This window comes from Pinus tabuliformis, chromosome 9, assembly GCF_031772625.1.
Source record: "Pinus tabuliformis cultivar Carrire ecotype Pingquan chromosome 9, CPIR1, whole genome shotgun sequence".
NCBI lineage: Eukaryota > Viridiplantae > Streptophyta > Pinopsida > Pinales > Pinaceae > Pinus > Pinus tabuliformis.
In genome coordinates this window covers 1,194,246,525-1,194,271,074 of record NC_142307.1, presented here as the reverse complement: position 1 = coordinate 1,194,271,074, position 24,550 = coordinate 1,194,246,525, and the positions used below count along the sequence as shown (strand labels likewise).

Genomic DNA, 24,550 nt, shown 5'->3' with positions numbered 1-24,550 from the left:
GGTTATTCCCAGGTGCCAATTGATTTGATATTTTTTCTCCTGTTGCCAAGGTAACTTCTATTAGATTACTTTTATCTATTGTTGTTGCTTTTTATTTTGAGGTAGAACAGATGGATGTGAAGACATCATTTCTTCATGAGGATCTGGAAGAGGAGATCTACATGAAGCAACGTGAAGGCTTTGCGGTGAAGGGTAAGAAAGAACTGGTATTTAAGTTAAAGATGTCTCTATATGGGTTAAAACAGTCACCAAGGATGTGGTATCAGAAATTTGATACATTTATACGGGGATTTGGCTTCACCAGAAGCAAAGCAGATCACTGTGTGTATTTTAAATTAATTGGTGACCGTGTTATTTATCTAGTCTTGTATGTGGATGATATGTTGCTGGTTGGAAATGACAAAGAAGTTATCCAAGATTTGAAGACCCAATTTTCCTCCAAATTCGACATGAAAGATCTTGGTGTTGCAAACTATATTTTGGGCATGGAAATTAAAAGAGATCGGGCAAAGAGGAAGCTCTGGTTAAACTAGAGGAAGTATGTCGAGACAATATTGTAGAGGTTTAATATGCAGGATAGTAAACCGGTGAAGGTTCCTATTCCTGTAGGTGTGAGGTTATCTGCTGAACAGTGTCCCAAGACACAAGAAGAGGAAGAGGACATGTCCCGTGTTCCATATGCAAGTGCAGTCGGTAGCCTGATGTATGCAATGGTCTGTACTAGACCAGACATTACACATGCAGTGGGAGTATTGAGCAGGTTTAGGTCAAAACCAAGGAAGGAGCACTGGACAGCAGTGAAGCGGATTTTCAAGTATTTGTGTGGCACTAGTGATTATGGTTTGTGCTACCAAGGAAGACCAGGATTGGACAGAGTGTTGGATATTCATGGCTTTGTTGATGCAAACTGGGTTGGAGAGCTGATCAGAGAAGATCTACAAGTGGGTATGTGTTTAACCTATTTGGAGGTGCAGTCAGTTGGATGAGTAAGAAACAATCTGTAGTGGCACTATCAACTACAGAGGCAGAATACATGGCAGCCACTCATGCAAGCAAGGAAGCAGTTTGGTTGCAGATATTGTGTTCAAGTATGGGGTTAGTACAGGAAGCTATAAGGATAGACTGTGACAGCCAAAGTGCAATTTTCTTGGCAAAGAACCCCACATATCATTCAAAGACAAAGCACATTGATGTTCAATATCACTTTGTGAGGGATATGATAGAAGACAAAAAGGTGTTGCTGGTAAAGGTCGACACTTTGAAGAATACTGCAGATGCGTTGACAAAATCTGTGAGTTTTGAGAAGTTCTCTTGGTGTAGAGAGACAATGGGCATTTCAGGGCTGGAAAAATGACACAGCTCTCTTGTGGCCCCCTGTGGAAAGAAAACAAAAAGTGGGAGAATGTTGGGTTGTGTTATATTCTTTCCACGTAGTTAACAGGGGGTTTGAGGGGCACCCGTAACCCCACTTTATGGGGTCCAAGGCAGCGCCCCGGAAAATTTTGGTTTTGGACCCTATGTTAGGTTGGGCGGACCCACCTATGGTTTTGTGCATGATTTTCGCACATGTTTTTTGGACGCGATGGTTTTTGGTCCATGGTATTGGATGCTTCGACATGTATAAATATGTATTATAACATTAAAAGGAAAATAATGAAAAATCAAGCTGGTAGTCCCGGTTTTGGGATCCAGGGGAAAATCTCTATGTATATGTGTTATATGTGTTATATGTGTTCTGCTCTCGCATTATTTATTTTCTGTGTTTTACAATTCGTATGCAGGTAATTTCTATACGGGGTTAAACCTACAAAAATGACTCCGGAAATTCAGGACCCGAAAAAATGCAAAAAATAGTAAATTGTGCTACAAATAAGGAAACTGAAAAACTGAAAGAAACAATGGTGGGGGTCCAAGTGGAATAGGTGGGTGGCCACAAATATCCACCTGGATAAGATAAGGATGTAGGTAGAAGGTTACTGGTATTTGTTAGTGAGTCGAGGTTGTTTCTTTGGGGGTAGGTAGATTCCCCATGTTCATGTAGATTCATAGTTGAAGTGAATTCTACCATATGCTTGCACATATTACGCTGTGTTGGGATTGATATCTAGCTGGGAAAATTCTACTCTATAACTATGAGATTTCTTTGGCCCTATTCAGACTCTGATTTCCTCTTTCAAGTGGTAATAAGTGGTGAATGTTTCCTTTATGGCATGTTAGTGAACTTTTAGGGAATCCTCCACCACCCTCTGCACTTCCAACCTCTTATTCTTAAGTCAGAGTCGATTATGGATTGGGGAAGTTAACGTGTGAACATCTACATGAAATCCTAAGCTTGAAAGGTTTTAAGAGGTACCCTTTCTCCAGTTTAAATCTCCATTTCATTATTGCCTATTGTTCAAACCTACTATTGTAACACACCCCCTTGTCTAACTAGAGGTGGTTACTAGATTACCCAACTCTCATTGCATGGTTACAAGAATGGGGTAATTTTTTTTATAGGTGGCTTGAATCCTTAATTTCCTTGGTCAAACCTCTCCCCTTGCTTGTTCTTCCAGGGTTTCTACAATTCTTACTTTATCCTTTCCTGTGTTTCAAAATTCTAGCATTATAAAATTCTTCTTCGAGGGTCTAGGGTGAAGTCCTTTCAACATTGTCCCTATGTTCAAGGTTTAGGGTATAAGAAAAAAAGATAATTTATTTTTAGCTTCTCATCTTAAACAAATTTAATATACTTCAACAGTTCTATGAGTTTCTTTCCAATTCATCAATGGATATTTGCTCTTGTTTGAGGGCCTTAAGTTCTTGAAATTTTCCATGGTAAAATTGCTTGAAAATATCTTATTTTTAAAATGCCTCTTGAATTGTTTCCACTAAATTCTCCTTTCATTGAGTTCATTCACTTCAATGTATTACTCCCACCAAAAAGATTGATCTCTTATTGAATTATAAATAACAACTCTACCTTTCATGTCTCAAGATTAGTCGTGAAGTGTGAAGTATTTTCTTGTACCAAAAATCCATGCCTAAACTTCTTGTCCAAATTTTGTTTTACCATCAAAGGTAGGTGGTTTAATTTTGCAAAATTATTCCTTTCGACTATCTTTGTGATGCCTCTTTCTTTTATGATTACTTATAGAAGATTGAGGGCTAATTGGTGATCATTCAAATTCACTAAAAACCAATTGTTAGGATCTCCTATAAGAATCCTTCTTGAATACTTTTGATCTCATTATTCTTTTTTAAGCCTTGCTTTAGTCACTTTTGTGTTTCTAATAGGCCTTGAAGCAGCATTGCATTAAGAATATATGGCTCTTATGGTTGTATCCAAGTCACATCATTTGACTTCAAGCTTCTCATAGTGTCAAGTTAACTATATTTAGAGACTCTTCTTGGCTATGAATCCTATTTTAGCATCTCCAACATTTGTAATTTCTAGGCATTTCTAGTTCTCCAACATTGTAGAGATTTTGAAGTCATCCATATTGGAAATTCCATGTCAAACCAAACCTAATGCTCTATTCTACTAAATTTCATGGAAAATCATAAATAGTTTCAAGTACATGGATGTTCAACTAGTATTATTCAACAATTGCAAATGTTCCCCGAATGCATTTAAAGTCAATAGTCACAACCCTTACAAAATAGAAATTTGCTAGATAGTGGCTAAATGGACCCTAGTTTCACCTTTTTTTTCACATCAAACTAAAGCCATATATTGAGATTGTGAGAAATATTTTTTTCACCATTCTCCCTTCGCTTGAGATTTTAAAGTAGCAAAACTAGAACCAAAATGAACAATGTCAATGCTTGTTCAAAACACTGAGCAACAATATTTCATATAGCAATGTTTTTCCTAATTCATTGAACTATGGTTTTATCATTCATAAAAATGTTTCATCCTATTAAATTAATTATATCTTGGCTTCATTATTACCTAGAAATCCTTAGTGTTGAATCGTGCTCTAATGCCATTCTATAACAAAACCATTCCCTACTTATGAGAATTGGGGGATAATTTGAAATGTAAATATGGAGTAAGTTTTTCTACAATAGATTAAAATGAAGTTGTTCAAGTATTTAAGGCCACAAAGATGTGATCCTAAATTTTATTTCAACAAGTGTACATCAATAATAAAATGGCTCAATTCTAAAATCCATAGGTTTAGATCATTATTGGATCTAACTATCTTTATTACTGTCTTTTCTGCATTGGATTCAATGTATGATGTGGTTTTCCATCGCAAGGAAACCAACATTTCAATGTCAAGTGAATTTCTTTTTAGGAGCTTTCGAAATCCAAGGATGTGTTCTTGAAGATGGTCAACAAAGGAATATTAGCAAATAAGCACTACTATAATCTATAGATTCGTGGCCATTGCGAGGAAGGAGGGTGAACATGGAAGAAGCAGAAGAGAACACGATTCAAATGCTTCAGAAAGGTTTAGCTCCAAATTTGATTATTTACCTTACACTAATAATGGAAACTTTAACCAATGGAGATTAGAGATGGCCCTGAGGCCCTGGGAACAAATGTTAGAAAACAGTATTCTTCTTTATTCTCTTGTATTTGCTTTAATGATCTATGGATTTTGCTAAAAATGAAAGATACAAAGAGAACCAAAGTTCCTAAATGAAATTCTTAGTACAAATTTGGTTTCTAGTTCTCATTTATGCAATATTTGAATGCATGAAGTTGTAAGCAAGGTATCATAGCACATAATGAGATCTGTATATTGGCATAAATAGAGGCTACCTAGGTTCCATTGCTTGTGGCTCATATAATTCTAGTACATTTGATGGTTGTAATGATTCATTGTCCTTTTTCTTTTGCTCAATTGAATGCAGTGAAGTAAACGCATGGAAATTGGGACTCAATGTAAAACTTATTGCACCTTATTTTGGTCTCTTTGATAGATATTATTTTATCAGATTGAGGTGGGAACCAACAGTTCTCCTAATGGAAAATAAGGTCTAATGCCTCACTTGGTGACTCCATTATGAGGGATCTAGTAATTTGGGAAAATGAGACAGCCATAAAATCCACCTAAAGCTACTAAGGAGATAATGGTTAGTTCTTTCAATGATTGCAATAGATATCTATGTTTGATATATTGAATGAGATTGAAAGAGCTCAACAATGTGAGAATTTGGAACATGAATTTGTTGTATCTTCACAATAATTTCCAATCTTGAAGAGAAGATTCATGGGTTTGTCTATGAATAATATAAATCAGCCTAAGAATCTAGTTCCATTTTCTACGATGAAATCCCTTCAAAAAGTGCATCACCCATAAATCATGTATAGGAGAAAGCGCCCCCCAAATTCAAATTTGTGTCCCACTCCCAAGATTAGTAGCTTGTGGGTGTTTCGTTGAGATAAAAATAAACTAGATGGCACATTTCCCAAGGATATATTGCATGAACATTATGGTGTATTTTTTATATAATGAGAAATTCCACACTTATTCTAGGCATCCAAAATGATCAAGGTGGATCCATAATGGCCCAAAAATAAAATTCCTTTGATTGAAGTGAAACTAGCATTAGATAGAAGAGCTCATCGCCAGGATTCCAGCGGTGCAGAAGATGCCTCAACTCGACTTCATATGAGGGAGTTACGCTCAATCAAAATTTTGGTCAAACTTGGCCAAGCGATAAATTTGCAACTTCGATAACTTCTCTAGTCCAACAAAATTTGATGGAGTTCGGCTAAAATTAGCAAGACCTCTAGTTAAATGTAGCGTCACACTAAATTTGGTGGAATTGCCAAATCTAGCCATATCCGCTAAACTTGGTAGTTGAAAAGTGGCCCAATCAGTTGGTGTCGGTACCCAATTGGGCCAATTTGGTGAACAATTCAGACATTTTGGCAGTCATTTACACGACGGCCAAGTTTAAAATTTTAATGGCAATATGTTATAACTATTTGGCGGATGGATAAAATTCCAAACCATGTGTTTGGTATATTCAAACAATATTAAACCAAACTTGGCAATAGTTGATAATTCACCGAACGATGACATATAAATAACAACATTGGTGCCGACAATTTATTTATGTAACTATTGTTACAAACTTTACACAAATTTAAACCATATGATGGTTGTATGGCAATATTGTAACGAAATAGCGGTTATGAATTAATAGCGGTTATTGTACATGGAAAACGGTTGTTAACAACCAATTGTTACGTTTTCACCATCAGTTAATGCAACCGTTAGCAACAGATGACTATGCATATCACATTATTTATGGCGGGCGGTAAATAATGTGTAACGGGCAGTCAAACGACAACTATGGGCAGCATTGTTATATATTTAACAATGTTATATATATGGTTTGAAATGGTTACATATATGGTTTAGTGGAGCTTCAAGCTCGGATGATCATTTATTATATTGGTTATCATTTATGAAAAAAATCGGTGGGCCATGAGGATTATTGACCCCCAAACTTGCCCAAACACAACACCTCAACATACGTACAACAGCCAACATGCCAGTGGAGCTGGATTTGATATAGTCACCCACCCACGCAGACATAAACCAATATTCGCTTTCGACTAGGGAGTGGTGGAGGGTCATGGAGGAGCAAGGCCAATGGGCAGTGGAACCATGATAGGGGCAGAACCTTGACGCGAAGGGAACCTTTCCCAGGAACAAATTTAGAGAAGGAATATTCCAAGAATCTTCCAATGTAGAATTTGTGGAGGAATCTAAAAGATTCCCTAAGAGGTTAGAATTGACAGTCTCAAAAAGGGGGTCAAAATTATACTCATTTTAACAAAAATTTCAAAAGGATCATAATGGTGCAGTCTGTTTTTTCATTTGAGCAGTGGATTTCAAGGGTCGTGGCAAAAACCCTCATTTTCCATTAATTGTTGGGCAAAAATTTCGAGATAACCATGCGCCTTTCATAAGTGGGTCATGTTTACAGTAAAAAGTCTCAGAAGGATGAGACATACCTGTTGGTGTAGTGATTGTTATGTTTTAAGCAATAAAATTTCAATTCACTCCCAGGATTGGAGGTATATTGAGGTATTTTGCAATGTAATTGCCTTTCTTTTTTATGAGATGATTGAAGCAACCTCCCCACTATTGAAATAGAGCCCGGAGACGTAATCCACACTGGACAAATTCCATTATCCAAATTTTGTGTGCATTGTCTTTATGGTCTCCTTTATGTTGCTTCTTCTTTAAGTGTTTGCATGCATGGTTTTTACATGCTCTTTCATGCAATTTTGCTAACATCAATCGAAGAAAATATCTTGTATAATGATAGTATGAGAGGAATACCGGATCATACAATCATGTAAGCAATCATAACATGCATAGCCTAAAGTTCATTATACCAATCAATGGGAAGGATACTTATCTCAAATTAAAATTGGACAACAAATTCAAGGATCATAACTCTCTACCCAACCATATATTGGGCTGCATGGTGGTCTTTCTTGTAGCCTAATCACCCCGAGTTGGATTCTAGAGCATGAGTGAGGGGCCTACTTATGGATTTCTTGGCTAGAAATAGCTCTCCATAGGGTTGAGACCCTCCATCCTCCAGGTAAATCAATAATGCCTTGTCACAGTCATGCCTAGCATCTCAAGATTTGAACCTCCAAGCTCCGCCTCGTTATATGTGAAAGAAGAGTTTCGTAAGGCTTCACTACAACATTAGATCTTGTAAGATGAACCATGACTGCAGGAGTGATCTTCGAGTTATCAATGAATAGTGTCACCAAATCACGTTCCACAATTACATAAACATATGCAACTGGAAAATGTGGCATGTCATTTCCTCTCAAGTTTAATAACCAGGAAACTTTGTTAAACATGGATATAGCAATTGCATTAGCTCCAAATTCTATGAGATTGCTTCTCAGTGAAATTAGTTTTGAAGATACATCTAAACCAACATACTTCATATCATGTACTCTAACTGGAGCAGTTGGAAATTTAGGTCTATCATCTTTCCAAATTTCATCCACCAAGTTCCCATCATACATATATATACCAGTTTGTGATCCTTTTTACACAAGGTATGTTTCATATTTTTAGTTGCATCGTAAGAAAAAAGAAATGAATTGATGTCAACATTTGAGCCTGGAGACAAGACATAAGTTAACCACTCACTGATAGTGGTGTTAGTGCCTTACAATTTCCTAGGTTGAAAGGAAATCGAGAAGGGTAACCTCAAACCACTTCAGCTTAGTAGCTAGCCCTACTGAGCATGAGAGGGATCTCTCAAAGTCTCTTATCAATGAAATGATTTAAAGAAAATAGTTTTAGGCTAGATTTATATAATTGTTTGTGTGTTGGTCAAAATTTAGATTTTATGGTTTGTTGGACTAGGGTTTGGAGCCCCAAATAGGTCTAGGTTGTAGGAGAAAATATGGAAAGGAGCTAGATATCAGAATACCATGGTGTATTTAGAATATTTTAAGTGTAGTATAGAATAGAAAGTGTAGAAGAAACTAATGAGCATAAGTAAACATGATTTCATTAGCTTAGGAAGACATAAACATGACTATGAAAACCAGATAAACAGAGCTTGAGAAACAAGAATTTTGTATATTTCACTGTAAGGCATCCATAGAAAGAAGAGATATCATGTAGATAAAGATGTTTTAACCATTAGAAAACAAACAAAATGAAGAACAAACACCATGAACTCACTGGGCTAGAGTTCCTTAAAAATAGCTGCGACTGTTTCTGTATTAGCTGAAAAGATGATTACATGCAAGCCTCCTCCACAAAAAGTCCAACCATTCTCTCTAAAAGATAAATGATACATATAGACTCTCTTATACCACTTGCCCACCTTCAGGAGTTGAATTCCTTGGTGCAGGAACTGACTCCAAGATTCTCTCAACCAACAGGTGAGAGTGAGAAGGTGAAACTCAAACACTTCTTGGATAGTTTGTTTAAGTGTTTGCTTCCTTTATGAGGCCTAATAAACATCAAAAACAACCAATCATGTACATTTATTCATGCCTATATAACCTAGCGTTGAAACAAGTGCCATTACATAAAGAATCTTGACTTTGATAAGTCAAACTGGAAACTAGAAATTTTACACAGTGAAATTTGCAATTTAAAACACAGAAAAACGCAGAAGTGCAGCGCCAACTTTGAGCTGATTTACAGGTGCCTTCCTGACATTCAAATGTATATCTGAGAGAATGGTCAACTAGCCCTTCAACTCTAGTTTCCATAACAGCTTGAATTTTTTAAAATTACCCATGGGAAGGCCTTCAAAAATCCATTCTCCCAAGGTCACTCCAGGAGCGCAACGCCTGTCAAAAAAGGGTCCAGAATGCTAGTTTTTTGCCACTTTTCTCAAAATCTGAGCCACCAATGGAAAACATGAGCAAATGGGTTTTTAGAGGATGGCAACAGATTTCCAAAAATGTAAACTTTTCCGAGAGCTGCTAAATTTCTGAATTTGGCTTCAAAATTCACAAAAAACCAAAAATGCTCAGAATTTGCTCAAAATTGGCCAAGAGCTATAAAATTATGTATGTTGAACCTTCATAGATACTTCAGCGAGCATATCTAAGTTTTCTTCATTTTTGGCTTCTTTGAGCTTGTTTTCAAGCTGCTTTACCTCGACATTGGCAATCATGTTTTGAGCCTAGTAGTGGTGCACCATATGCCTATGCAGTTGATTGTCTCTCTTTGCCTACTCTAGAAGCTTCTCCAAGTGTTCATTCACCCCGTTGAGCCAATACTCCTTGTCTTGATTGACCTCAAGAGCAATTCTGCCCTCTAGGTCTAGGTCTTCATTCAACAGAATGTGTTCTTCTTCTTCTTGCAATGCCTTCTTTAGGCCCTTTGTTCTTGGCCTTTTCCTCTTACCTTTCCCTTTTGTTCCTTTAGACTCAATCACTGCTTTGCCTTTGCCAACCTGTTGCAATAACTTGGTTTTCTCTTTTTCCATGATTAATTGCTTTGCTTTGAGCTGACTATTCTCCTGTTCTAGAAATGAAATTATGTACCTTGCTCTCTCCATGTTTACTGTGAGCTCTTTGATCTGATAGTCTTTATCTCTGATCATTTTTTGCATGCTTGAAGTCTGATCCTCTGCCTCTAAATCAACTAGCTCAAATTCATGTTCAACCATGTCTTTATCCTGTGCTGTCGATCCCTGTTTTGTTGATGTAGAAGGCTTGGCCCCTTTCTCACCATGAGAAGCAAACACAAGCCTCTTTCCTCTCTTGTACATCCTGGTCACCTCAGGCTTAGGTGCTTTGGTTTTCTCAACTGATTTTCTATTGGACCCCACTTCCATTTGTTGTGTTGGTAGGCTAGATGGTTGAGCTGCCACATTAGTTTCATGCCATTTGATAGCTGTTTCCAAAAAAGTTTCCCAAGTCATACCTTTCTCCGCAAGTTGATGAAGGACTATAGTCTTGATCAAACTATGATGAGGATTGACCCCCAGACCTGCCCAACCACAACACCTTAACATACGTACACCAGCCAAAATGCCACTGGAGCTGGATTTGATATAGTCACCCACCCACGCAGACATAAACCAATATTCCCTTTCGACTTGGGAGTGGTGGAGGGTCATGGAGGAGCAAGGCCAATGGGCAGTGGAACCATGATAGGGGCAGAACCCTGACGCGAAGGGAACCTTTCCCAGGAACAAATTTAGAGAAGGAATATTCCAAGAATCTTCCAATGTAGAATTTGTGGAGGAATCTAAAAGATTCCCTGAGAGGCTAGAATTGACAGTCTCAAAAAGGGGGTCAAAATTATACTCATTTTAACAAAAATTTCAAAAGGATCATAATGGTGCAGTCTGTTTTTTCATTTGAGCAGTGGATTTCAAGGGTCGTGGCAAAAACCCTCATTTTCCATTAATTGTTGGGCAAAAATTTCGAGATAACCATGCGCCTTTCATAAGTGGGTCATGTTTACAGTAAAAAGTCTCAGAAGGATGAGAGATACCTGTTGGTGTAGTGATTGTTATGTTTTAAGCAGTAAAATTTCAATTCACTCCCAAGATTGGAGGTATATTGATGTATTTTGCAATGTAATTGCCTTTCTTTTTGATGAGATGATTGAAGCAAACTCCCCACTATTGAACTAGAGCCCGGAGACGTAATCCACACTGGACAAATTCCATTATCCAAATTTTGTGTGCATTGTCTTTATGGTCTCCTTTATGTTGCTTCTTCTTTAAGTGTTTGCATGCATGGTTTTTACATGCTCTTTCATGCAATTTTGCTAACATCAACCGAAGAAAATATCTTGTATAATGATAGTATGAGAGGAATACCGGATCATACAATCATGTAAGCAATCATAACATGCATAGCCTAAAGTTCATTATACCAATCAACGGGAAGGATACTTATCTCAAATTAAAATTGGACAACAAATTCAAGGATCATAACTCTCTACCCAACCATATATTGGGCTGCATGGTGGTCTTTCTTGTAGCCTAATCACCCCGAGTTGGATTCTAGAGCATGAGTGAGGGGCCTACTTATGGATTTCTTGGCTAGAAATAGCTCTCCATAGGGTTGAGACCCTCCATCCTCCAGGTAAATCAATAATACCTTGTCACAGTCATGCCTAGCATCTCAAGATTTGAACCTCCAAGCTCCGCCTGGTTATATGTGAAAGAAGAGTTTCGTAAGGCTTCACTACAACATTAGATCTTGTAAGATGAACCATGACTGCAGGAGTGATCTTCGAGTTATCAATGAATAGTGTCACCAAATCACGTTCCACAATTACATAAACATATGCAACTGGAAAATGTGGCATGTCATTTCCTCTCAAGTTTAATAACCAGGAAACTTTGTTAAACATGCATATAGCAATTGCATTAGCTCCAAATTCTATGAGATTGCTTCTTAGTGAAATTAGTTTTGAAGATACATCTAAACCAACATACTTCATATCATGTACTCTAACTGGAGCAATTGGAAATTTAGGTCTATCATCTTTCCAAATTTCATCCACCAAGTTCCCATCATACATATATATACCAGTTTGTGATCCTTTTTACACAAGGTATGTTTCATCTCTTTAGTTGCGTCGTAAGAAAAAAGAAATGAATTGATGTCAACATTTGAGCCTGGAGACAAGACATAAGTTAACCACTCACTGATAATGGTGTTAGTGCCTTACAATTTCCTAGGTTGAAAGGAAATCGAGAAGGGTAACCTCAAACCACTTCAGCTTAGTAGCTAGCCCTACTGAGCATGAGAGGGATCTCTCAAAGTCTCTTATCAATGAAATGATTTAAAGAAAATAGTTTTAGGCTAGATTTATATAATTGTTTGTGTGTTGGTCAAAATTTAGATTTTATGGTTTGTTGGACTAGGGTTTGGAGCCCCAAATAGGTCTAGGTTGTAGGAGAAAATATGGAAAGGAGTTAGATATCAGAATACCATGGTGTATTTAGAATATTTTAAGTGTAGTATAGAATAGAAAGTGTAGAAGAAACTAATGAGCATAAGTAAACATGATTTCATTAGCTTAGGAAGACATAAACATGACTATGAAAACCAGATAAACAGAGCTTGAGAAACAAGAATTTTGTATATTTCACTGTAAGGCATCCATAGAAAGAAGAGATATCATGTAGATAAAGATGTTTTAACCATTAGAAAACAAAAAAAATGAAGAACAAACACCATGAACTCACTGGGCTAGAGTTCCTTAAAAATAGCTGCGACTGTTTCTGTATTAGCTGAAAAGATGATTACATGCAAGCCTCCTCCACAAAAAGTCCAACCATTCTCTCTAAAAGATAAATGATACATATATACTCTCTTATACCACTTGCCCACCTTCAGGAGTTGAATTCCTTGGTGCAGGAACTGACTCCAAGATTCTCTCAACCAACAGGTGAGAGTGAGAAGGTGAAACTCAAACACTTCTTGGATAGTTTGTTTAAGTGTTTGCTTCCTTTATGAGGCATAATAAACATCAAAAACAACCAATCATGTACATTTATTCATGCCTACATAACCTAGCGTTGAAACAAGTGCCATTACATAAAGAATCTTGACTTTGATAAGTCAAACTGGAAACTAGAAATTTTACACAGTGAAATTTGCAATTTAAAACACAGAAAAACGTAGAAGTGCAGCGCCAACTTTGAGCTGATTTACAGGTGCCTTCCTGACATTCAAATGTATATCTGAGAGAATGGTCAACTAGCCCTTCAACTCTAGTTTCCATAACAGCTTGAATTTTTTAAAATTACCCATGGGAAGGCCTTCAAAAATCCATTCTCCCAAGGTCACTCCAGGAGCGCAACGCCTGTCAAAAAAGGGTCCAGAATGCTAGTTTTTTGCCACTTTTCTCAAAATCTGAGCCACCAATGGAAAACATGAGCAAATGGGTTTTTAGAGGATGGCAATAGATTTCCAAAAATGTAAACTTTTCCGAGAGCTGCTAAATTTCTGAATTTGGCTTCAAAATTCACAAAAAACCAAAAATGCTCAGAATTTGCTCAAAATTGGCCAAGAGCTATAAAATTATGTATGTTAAACCTTCATAGATACTTCAGCGAGCATATCTAAGTTTTCTTCATTTTTGGCTTCTTTGAGCTTGTTTTCAAGCTGCTTTACCTCGACATTGGCAATCATGTTTTGAGCCTAGTAGTGGTGCACCATATGCCTATGCAGTTGATTGTCTCTCTTTGCCTACTCTAGAAGCTTCTCCAAGTGTTCATTCACCCCGTTGAGCCAATACTCCTTGTCTTGATTGACCTCAAGAGCAATTCTGCCCTCTAGGTCTAGGTCTTCATTCAACATAATGTGTTCTTCTTCTTCTTGCAATGCCTTCTTTAGGCCCTTTGTTCTTGGCCTTTTCCTCTTACCTTTCCCTTTTGTTCCTTTAAACTCAATGACTGCTTTGCATTTGCCAACCTGTTGCAATAACTTGGTTTTCTCTTTTTCCATGATTAATTGCTTTGCTTTGAGCTGACTATTCTCCTGTTCTAGAAATGAAATTATGTACCTTGCTCTCTCCATGTTTACTGTGAGCTCTTTGATCTGATAGTCTTTATCTCTGATCATTTTTTGCATGCTTGAAGTCTGATCCTCTGCCTCTAAATCAACTAGCTCAAATTCATGTTCAACCATGTCTTTAGCCTGTGCTGTCGATCCCTGTTTTGTTGATGTAGAAGGCTTGGCCCCTTTCTCACCATGAGAAGCAAACACAAGCCTCTTTCCTCTCTTGTACATCCTGGTCACCTCAGGCTTAGGTGCTTTGGTTTTCTCAACTGATTTTCTATTGGACCCCACTTCCATTTGCTGTGTTGGTATGCTAGACGGTTGAGCTGCCACATTAGTTTCATGCCATTTGATAGCTGTTTCCAAAAAAGTTTCCCAAGTCATACCTTTCTCCGCAAGTTGATGAAGGACTATAGTCTTGATCAGACTATGATGAAAAAGGCCAAGGAGTTGAAAATAATTATATTATTTTGTATTAATGGAGAAAATGGTTACATAGTTGTAACGTATCTCCCTAGTTTAGGATTAGTTCCTAGAGTTTAGGGGTTTGGTTGCAACTTCCTAATTCCTAGTGTTGTACTTAAATGATGTAATCTTTCATTCATGAATAATAGAGTGTACGAGAGTGATCTCTCTGTTCTGAGTGTAGTCTCTAGGTGCAGGCCTCACTTGTGAGCTACATCTCCTTCTTTTTCAATTCTGTTCACATTTTATCTTGGTATCAGAGCTCAGATTGGGTGAGCCTGATCTTGTATCACCTCTTGTGACTGAAGTGCCTTTGTGGCCAGCTTTCCTTGTGGCAGAATTGCCTGTGTGGTTTGAGGTGCCTCTGTGGCCGCATGTACACAAGAGCTTTGTGCTCAATTGAGCAGGTGGATTGCAGAACACCTGGCTCAGACTCGGATGTTTTTTTTTTCTCTGAGTAGAAGGGAATTGGCACGCTTTTCGCGCTGACAGTAGCGCCAGGAAGCGGAATTGGCGTGGCTGTTCGGCTATTAATTGCGCCAGAGTGCCAAAATACCTGATTGGCGCGGAATTTCATGGATTAATCGCGCCAGCAAATTTTACTCTAACCGATTTTTTCTTGGCACAGATTTTTCGCTCAGGAACGCGCCAATACGCTCGGGGACGCGCCAATCCACCTTCAAGGGGATCTGCGGGAAGCCTCATCTTTGCTTGACGATTTGCAAATGGAGCAGATAGGAGAAGTTGCAGATCTATCTGGGAGAGGCAGATCAGATCAGTTTTGATCAGATCGACTTTTTGGTTGTATTGAAAAACGACGAATTTGCTCATCGGAGCGGAATTGATCTTGCTGAGTTGTCAGATATTGTCAGATCTGAATCAGTGAGTAGATCACGAGATCAGCAGATTGGAGAGCCCGGTGGTGGCGTATTGAAGTTCCTGATCTGTTCGGTGGTAGCAGATCGGACTTGCCCGGTGGTGGCACATTGGAGTTCCGGATCTGTTCGGTGGTAGCAGATCGGACTTGCCTGGTGGTGGCTCATTGAAGACTGATTCATGAGAGGATCAGAAATTTATCAGTCCAATATGAATAACAGTGATGAGTACTCTCTTAAGCAAGAAAAGACGTGGTCTATTATCAGGCCAGTAGATTATTTGCTCAGGGAGCAACGGTTGCTGTTAATTTTGATAGTAATCGCCATCGCATCGACTTTCTTTATCCTTCAGCGTGGTTTTTGGTTTCTAATGTTAATGAAAATGGAAGGTTTGTGCCCAACAAACCTCATCAGGTTGTTTATGAGATGCCTGTTTCTCGGTGTGCTCAGTATCATTCGGGTTCGATGGTGAATTCGGGGGCTAAAGTACTCCTAGGTTTGAAGAGAAAGTCCCTGCGAGTTGTCGTGACGGGTGGAGCTGGCTTTGTTGGCAGTCATTTACTTGACAGGCTCATGGCAAGAGGTGACAGTGTTATTGCTGTCGACAATTTCTTCACAGGAAGGAAGGAGAATGTTGAGGTGCGGATTGCTCGAATTTTCAATACATACGGTTCGCGAATGTGCCGTGATGATGGTCACGTTGCAAGTAATTTTGTTGCTCAGGCTTTGTGCAAGGAGCCTTTGACAGTCTATGGAAATGGGGAACAGACACGAAGCTTTCAGTTCGTTTCTGATCAAGTTGAAGGCCTTATGCAACTTATGGAGGGCGAACATGTTGGTCCTTTCAATCTTGGGAATCCTGGGGAATTTACAATGTCAGAACTAGAACAGATTGAAGAAGGAAAGGATGACTCTAACAGTGATTGGCACATTCCATTGCTAATGGGAGAAAATAGTAAGGAAGATGAAGAGCAGGAGAAGAAACAAGAAGAGCAGAAAGAAGAACAGGAAAAAGGTGATAAAGCAAGCCCATTTAGAGCTGACAAATTTTAGGTAAGTCCCCCACCAAGGAGATCTGGTAGGAAGACTCAATTACCATTAAAATTGAAAGACTATGCATTAATGTCAAAGTTCTTAAACATTGTAGAATCTGCAAATTATGAGGAAGCAAGTAAATTTGATGCATGGAGGGCTGCAATGTATATAGAATCAATAAACAGAAACCATACTTGGGATTTGGTTGAATTTCCTGAAGTTAAAACCCCCATAGGATGCAAATGGCTATATAAACCAAAAATAAATGCAGATGGGAGTATAGAGAAACCTGAAGCTAGACTGGTAGCAAAGGGTTACTCACAGAAAGAGTGAATAGATTTCGATGACACCTTTGCTCCTGTAGCCAAATTAAACTCCATTAGAATGCTAATTTCCTTAGCAAAAAAACACAAATGGTAGCTACACCAGCTAGATGTCGAGTCTGCATTTCTGAATGGTGAATTGAAGGAAGAAATTTATTTAGTACAGCCTGAAGGTTTTGTGAAAAAGGGGCAGGAACTTCTTGTGTGTAAATTGAAAAAGGCACTTTATGGTTTAAAACAGGCACCCAAGTCGTGGTATGAGAAAACTAACTCATTTTTTGTACAGCATGGCTTTCATAGGAGCTTGAATGATCCAAATCTGTATACCAAGTTTAATAAACAGAGGCAAATTAGTTTGATTTCTTTGTATGTAGATGATATGATTGTAACAGGGAATGCTAACAATCTGATCAAAGAAATCAGATGTCACAAGTGTATGAGATGGAAAGACTCTGGACAAACCTTTCTTACTCAAGGGAAGTATGCCGGAAGCTTGCTGGAAAGGTTCAAAATGGTTATTCTAGCAGGTTTTCCAGATTCTGATTGGGCAGGTAACTTGGATGATCAAAGATCTATCACAGGTTACGCATTCAACATTGGATCCGGGGTCATAGCATGGAGCAACAAAAATCAGAGCACTGTAGCTCTGTTTCATCGAGAGAAACTACTATCAAAAGAAATTACTGTTGAATATTGTAAAACTTGTGACAATATGGCTGATATTTTTACAAAGCCTCTTGCACATGTGAAATTTGAATTGTTTAGAAGGATGTTAGGAGTCCAGGACAACACTTTATCCATTAAGGGGGGGAGTTGAAAATAATTATATTATTTTGTATTAATGGAGAAAATGGTTACATAGTTGTAACGTATCTCCCTAGTTTAGGATTAGTTCCTAGAGTTTAGGGGTTTGGTTGCAACTTCCTAATTCCTAGTGTTGTACTTAAATGATGTAATCTTTCATTCATGAATAATAGAGTGTACGAGAGTGATCTCTCTGTTCTGAGTGTAGTCTCCAGGTGCAGGCCTCACCTGTGAGCTACATCTCCTTCTTTTTCAATTCCGTTCACATTTTATCTCAAGGTAGTGCTCCTTGTTCTTCATCTGAATCCTCTCTAACATTTTGGCAATGCTCCTACATAGGTAGTTGCACATATTGAGTGGCTTTTGAGAAGTAAAGTGCATTAGGAGGCGAATATGATATGCATACAATCTGGAGAATCTTCCTTCACATGTAAAGAACTTCATGACAATCTTCATCAAGGGGGCATACTTCTCCAATAAGTACCTGAAAGGCATAACATGAGCATGTTTTTCCCTATATGGTGTTTTTAAGAAGGGCCTATAATACTCAAGATCTAGGCTCATTCCCTTGAACCAATATTCACCATTGTCCGGTAGCCCTGTAGCAAGTGAAATGGAGGCCACTGAAAAAGTGAATTCAACACCAGCAATAACAACACTTTCACCCTTCAACTGATTTGCCACCCAATCTGTCAACTGCTCATGAAAACCCACCTCACTCACCCTTTTGCATAAATCCAAGCAATGTACATCTTCAAAGCACTATTTGATAAAGGGATATGAGTTGATTTCACTACATCTTGATGGCTCATATCTGAGTATTTTCCCTCCCTTGTGATGTCTTTTCCTCTCTGGTGAAGATTCTGCTTCTAGAAACCCTAACAACAGAAAAATGAGAAAAATTGTGAGGTATGAGTGGAAAATGGAGTGATGGGAAGGTGGAGTTTGACAAAGTGTTAAGGGAAGTTTGAAAGAGGTGGAAATGAAATATGGAGAGCTGATGAAAATGGGTGGAAAAGCAATGGAGGAATGATATGCTTGTGAGAAGTAAAAATCAGAGTTTTTAGTGAAAGTGCCCAAAACCCTTAGGAATGAACTAGGGTTTCAATTTTGGAGAGATAAGATTTTGTTTAGAGGTTGATTGAATGGTTTAAATAGCAATTTTACATGTTTAAAAACCAAGAAATGAAAATGGCCATCATCAACCTATAAACAAGAGTGAATGAGAGGTAAACAAGACAATTTTGGGCTTTTGAATTTATATAGGCAAACTTGTTTCTCCTTTTAAAAAGAAATGGGACCCACAAACCTTTGAAAAACTGATTTTTTTCACTTTTGAAAATAGAGTCACCTTTAAACTGAAACCTAAGTTGTCTTTTCACTTTCCTAAGCACTGGAATTTCTTCTTCTAGAGATTTTCAAACTGAGAACATGATGAATGTGTGATAACTCACAAATCAATACCAAAGAGCTACTTGTCATGCTCTATTCACTGTTGGATTTTTTCATGAAAATGATGGACCTTGGAAACCCTAATGACCTAATGGAGGACCTGAAACTAAATGGAATGATGATGATGATTGTCTTGCCTTTACTATGACACCTTCATAGAAATGTGGTAGGTGACCAGCATGAGTGAATTCTCAAAATACTGAACTTACTCCTAGACTGACAAAACAGTGATCAAATTTAACTGTGTAAACCTAGTGACATGACAAAATTTGATTTTGATAGTCCTGACAAGCATTGTAAAAGCACATTTGATCCAGGTGACAGGCTAACAAGACTAACACTAACATTGGCTCTAGCTGGGGATGGCAGCTCCTTGGAGGTGGCAAGAACATCGTAGACCAAGTGATCCGAATGGAAAATGGCATCAAACCATGGTACTCATCCACCCATATTATTCATCGACCCATGGAATTTACCCATGGTATTATAAATGGCATCCGCCCGTGGTATTGTAAAATCCACCCATGGTATTCATTCACCCATGGAATTGACTCGTGGTATTGTAACTGGAAAATACTATAAGTAACAAGTCACATTTTGTAAAAGGACAGATTGTCCGCCACAATGTAGCCTTTACAATTCAGAGGCATGTAGCCACACATCTCTTCTCAGAGATAAGCTACCATTGCCCTAATTGGTTTATTTCCACTTGGGTTTTAATAAAAAGTTTCTTTGTGGTTTTGTTTATTGGGCATTCTCCTTATTTTTCTTCTGGCAATTCAAGTTTTTAGATCTTGGGGTCCTTTCCCCCAAGATCCAATGCAAGTTTTTCAGATCTTGGGGGTCTCTACCCCAAGATCCATTTCAATCTTTTAGATCTTGGGGGCCTCCTCCCAAGATCCGGATCAGTGGTATCAGAGCAGGTTATGATTCCATGGGAATGAGGGTTTGATGCATATTTCAGTTTCAAATTTTGCAGCAAGATTCAACAAACTTCATGCATGTGCTACAACCTCCACGGAGCACTTTCTTGGGTCAAGCAAGAAGAATATTTCTATTTTCATTTTTTTGCAGGAATTTTTTTGGGCGGGGACTTTGCAGATCAGATCTGAAACATTTGGTACAAAATTTACAAAAACAAAAACAAATACCAGATCTGGATTCCTCTCGAAAAATCACCCAATTTCAAAAAAAAAAATGGGTCAAATCGGAGTTCGGATGTGGGAGATATCGCTGATTTAAAATAAGCTATTTTATCAGAATTTTTATGACGGCGGAACTGTTGCAGCACGAATCTGAGATCTCAGAGTGTCCAGATAAGGATTTCCAACTCATGGGAAGATGTAAAATGATCCTTCTGCTTCTAAAAACAGGTTATAATAAATATTCTGAGTTATATTGACCGAGTTATGTCCATTTTAATTTTGGAGCAGCATTTAGAGTGGGTTCCCATTAGAGACGTGCCCTCCTACCCCACTTTAGTAGGCACCTGCTTCACATTCATCAGTTTTAGCATAGCAGCATTCGGCTTGGATTATTTAGAGATGTGTCCTCCCACCCCAGGCTATGTAGGCACCTGCTACTTCATCAACAACCAACATCACGGTTATGGGTCAACCGCACAAAATCCTTGTCATCAAAGTCCATTTGCTAGGCTGCACACTGTCAGAATCGCAGTTGGTCACAAGCATTATAGGGTATCTCTATCCTCGGATCTTCATTTATCATGGTTTTGGGTTAACCACATAAAACCCTTATCTTCAGTGGCTCTTCATATTCAACAAAGGCTTTGCAGGAGGGAACTTTACGTAATGGGTACCATTGCTTCTTAAGGAGGGAGGAATGATCCGAATGGAAAATGGCATCAACCCATGGTACTCATCCACCCATATTATTCATCGACCCATGGTATTATAAATGGCATCCGCCCGTGGTATTGTAAAATCCACCCATGGTATTCATTCACCCATGGAATTGACTCGTGGTATTGTAACTGGAAAATACTATAAGTAACAAGTCACATTTTGTAAAAGGACAGATTGTCCGCCACAATGTAGTTCGAAACAGTTCAGAGGCATGTAGCCGACACATCTCTTCTCAGAGATAAGCTACCATCGCCTTAACTGGTTTATTTCTATTTGTAAGCATATTTCAATATTCTCCATTAATGAAATGAAGTATTATTTCTGCTGCATCTCTATTTTTATGGTTATCACATCTCTATATTTATGGTTATCTCTGTAATCTATTGCGTTCCTGCTTAAATCCGGATCACCAAGATGCCTTATCCATTGGGCAATGGAGTCAACATGCAAAAAAATAGACTTTTGACTTTAAACTGACTAATTTTTTGACATGACAATGACTAAAAAGTAAAATAAAAACCAAAATAGTAGTTGACCAAAGAAGCCTTAGGGCCTTCTCTTCAGGCTTCAAACTCCTATGACAACCACTTAGATTGCTGGAAACAAAATACACACCGGTATATACAATGATGATGAATTTTTAGAACTCTTTCAGACATAGTAGTGCTTGAGAAGCCTACCATTGATCGCTCCTCCTGAATAATCTCCCCCATCCATTTCTTCCAATAAGAAAGCATTCTTTCCTCTGAAAGCAAAAATTTTGTAAGGTCCCTTCCATAAATTTTCAAATTTTCCATGTTTTCCCTTTTCTTCATTTCTAGCATCCCACCGAAGAACCACATCTCCTAGATTGAAATTGTCTTCCTTGGTCTTGCGATCATAAATCTTTTTAATCTTCTCCTAAAGTTTAGATGTGTTTTGAAGAACCTCTTCCCTTGTCTGCTGTAAATGAATCATTTGATTTATCCTTCTTTGCATATCATTAGTCTCACTATCCAATTCCTGCAGAATTTTCATGACCAGGACAACAAGAGATGAAGGAAAAACTGTATCAATCCCATACACCAACTGAAAAGGGGACATTCCTATAGATTTTTTAGTGCTGACCCTGTCTGCCCATATGGCATTGATGAGATTTTTATGCCAGTTTTTCTTGTTCACCTCTAGAACCATTTGATGATGTTGACCAAATATTTATTGGAGGATTCGGCAAGACCATTCCCTTGTGGATGATAAGTAGTAGAATGTCCTAACACAATATGGTATTTGGCACAGAAGTCCACCGTTCTCTTTGACTTGAAGGCAGCAGCATTATCAGTAATTATTTTCTGTGGGCAGCCAAATCTAGACAAGATATTAGATTCAATGAATTGAATGATAACAAAATCAGTAGCTTGTATGGTTGGGATTGCTTCAATCCACTTTGTGAAGTAGTCGGTGGCTATCAATATCCATTTATGTTGTGCCCAAGATGAAGGATGGATTTCGCCAATGAAATCAAGACCCCACTGCTAAAAAGGAGCTAAAATTGAGATAGGTTGCAAGGGCAATGGCAAAAGCTTTCTCTTTCCTTGAAAAATCTGACATTCATGGAAGCTCATCACTGTTTTGTATACATCAGAAAAGAGGGTGGGCCAATAGAAGCCAGCTCTTAAGATTTTATTTGTTGTAGTTTTCCAAAAGTGATGACCGCCACAATATCCTTTATGGAAATCTCTCATGACATCCTTGGCTTCATTTTACACCAAGCAATTCAGCAGCACACCACTGGGATCTTTCCAATATAAAACACCATCTAGAATACAATATTTTGAAGCCTTCAATTTTAGAGATCTAGTTTTACCTTTGGGGACTTTCGGTGGAGGATTCAAGTGCTGCAAGACATAGACAATGTCGGAATACCAAGGAGAGGAAATAAACATATTTGACACCTATAGGAAAGGATCATCTTCTTCTTGTTCTTCAGAAAGTGTAGCAATCAAATTGATGTCTAGTGCATGTAGATTTGATTCAGCCATGAGTTTAGCTAAACCTTGTCCTTTGATGAGCTTTGTAGGCTTTATCTCCAAGTCATACTCTAGCATGGCTGCAATCCACTTTCCCCTTCTACCTTCATGATCTGTCTGCATAAGAATTTCTTTCACTGTTGCAATAGGAACATAAGCAATGGTGTGAGAATGCAAAATATAAACTCGAAAATCCTTGAGAGCCTTCACCAAAGCCAAGGCCTACTTCTCAATGATATTGTATCTTAGTGTTGCATCTCTTATAGTGCGACTGAAAAATGCTATGGGCTGCTCATTTTTCTGATCTTTCTTTTGCATTAGGACTGCTGCTAATGTATGCTCAGAGGCAAAAGAAAATATGATGAAATCTGAAGTGTAATCTGGACTAATCAAAATAGGAGTAGTAGATAATGCAAACTTCACTGCATGAAATGATTTCTTAGCCTCTAAAGACCACTTTACCTCACTATCCTTCTTCAGCATGTTTGTCATTTCCTTCAAATGCTTAGCTAGATTAGGAATGAATCTTCTCAGAAAATTGATTTTCCCATTGAAATACTGAATCTCTTTCTTGTTCCTTGGGAAATCTAATTGCTGAATGACCTCTACTCTTGCAGGATCAATGCGAATGCCATCTTTAGAGATGATGTGTCCCAATATCTTACCTTCTTCCATGGCGAATAAGCTCTTCTTTGGGTTGAGTGAGATGCCAAATTTTCTGCATTTCTGAAAAACAATTCTTAAATGATGTAAATGATCTTCATCAGATTTTGAAAACACTGTAAGATCATCTAAATAGATAACCAGAAATACATATTTTTCATTTGCAAAAGCTATGTCCATAGCCCGCTGAAAAGTAGCTCCTGCATTCTTCAATCCAAAAGGCATCTTGGCATACATGAATGTACCCCATGGCGTTGTAAAGGTTGTCTTGAGCTAATCATCCTTGTGTACCAGAATTTGATTGTACCCGAAGTATCCATCTAGCAATGACATCCTAGAGGACCCAACCACCCTATGAATTATATGATCCATCTTGGGAAAGGGACAATTATCTTTTAGGGATACCTTATTCAAATTTCTGAAATCAATACATAGACGAATCTCCCCAGTCTTCTTTCTTACAGGCACTAGATTAGACATCCATTCAGAAAATCTAATAGGGACTATGATACTAGACTTATAAAGCCTATTTACTTCTTTCTCAATTGATGGCAGTAACTTGGGATTAATCCTCCTTAATTTCTGGCAAAATGGCTTTTGATCGGGCTTGATAGGAATGGTATGTTGAATGATACTCTTGTCATAAACCTTCAGATCTGAATAATCCCAAGCAAATACATCAGAAAATTCTTTCATTAAGGATATGTACTTACTTTTTGTTTCAGGAGATAAGGACTTTGATAGCTTAACCATATTAGGATTATCAGTTGCGCCAATATTTACATCTTCAACTCATTTTTTTGTAGGAACCATGGTGGGATTCTTGGCAACATCGTCGCGGTCAAACAACTCTTCCAAAGGCACCAAGCCTCTTGCAATGTTGTTATCCTTGAGCTGTAATACTTCAATCTCAACTGAGTGGATATCCGGATCATTCATATTGGATGCATCATCAATGCGAGAATTTTGAAATTCTTCTTCCAATTGCAGAACATTGTCTATATGTTTATCATCCCAAAACACTTGGCAAAATCTCATATTATCTGGGATAGTTGGGCGATGTTTGACATGGATGGAA

At 38.1% G+C, this 24,550-nt stretch overlaps 1 pseudogene; it reads left to right on the top strand.

Moving 5' to 3' along the window:
- The first annotated feature begins 15,750 nt into the window (after positions 1 to 15,750).
- LOC149152825 (UDP-glucuronic acid decarboxylase 2 pseudogene) lies at positions 15,751 to 24,221 on the top strand (annotated as a pseudogene).
- Positions 24,222 to 24,550: the final 329 nt, after the last annotated feature.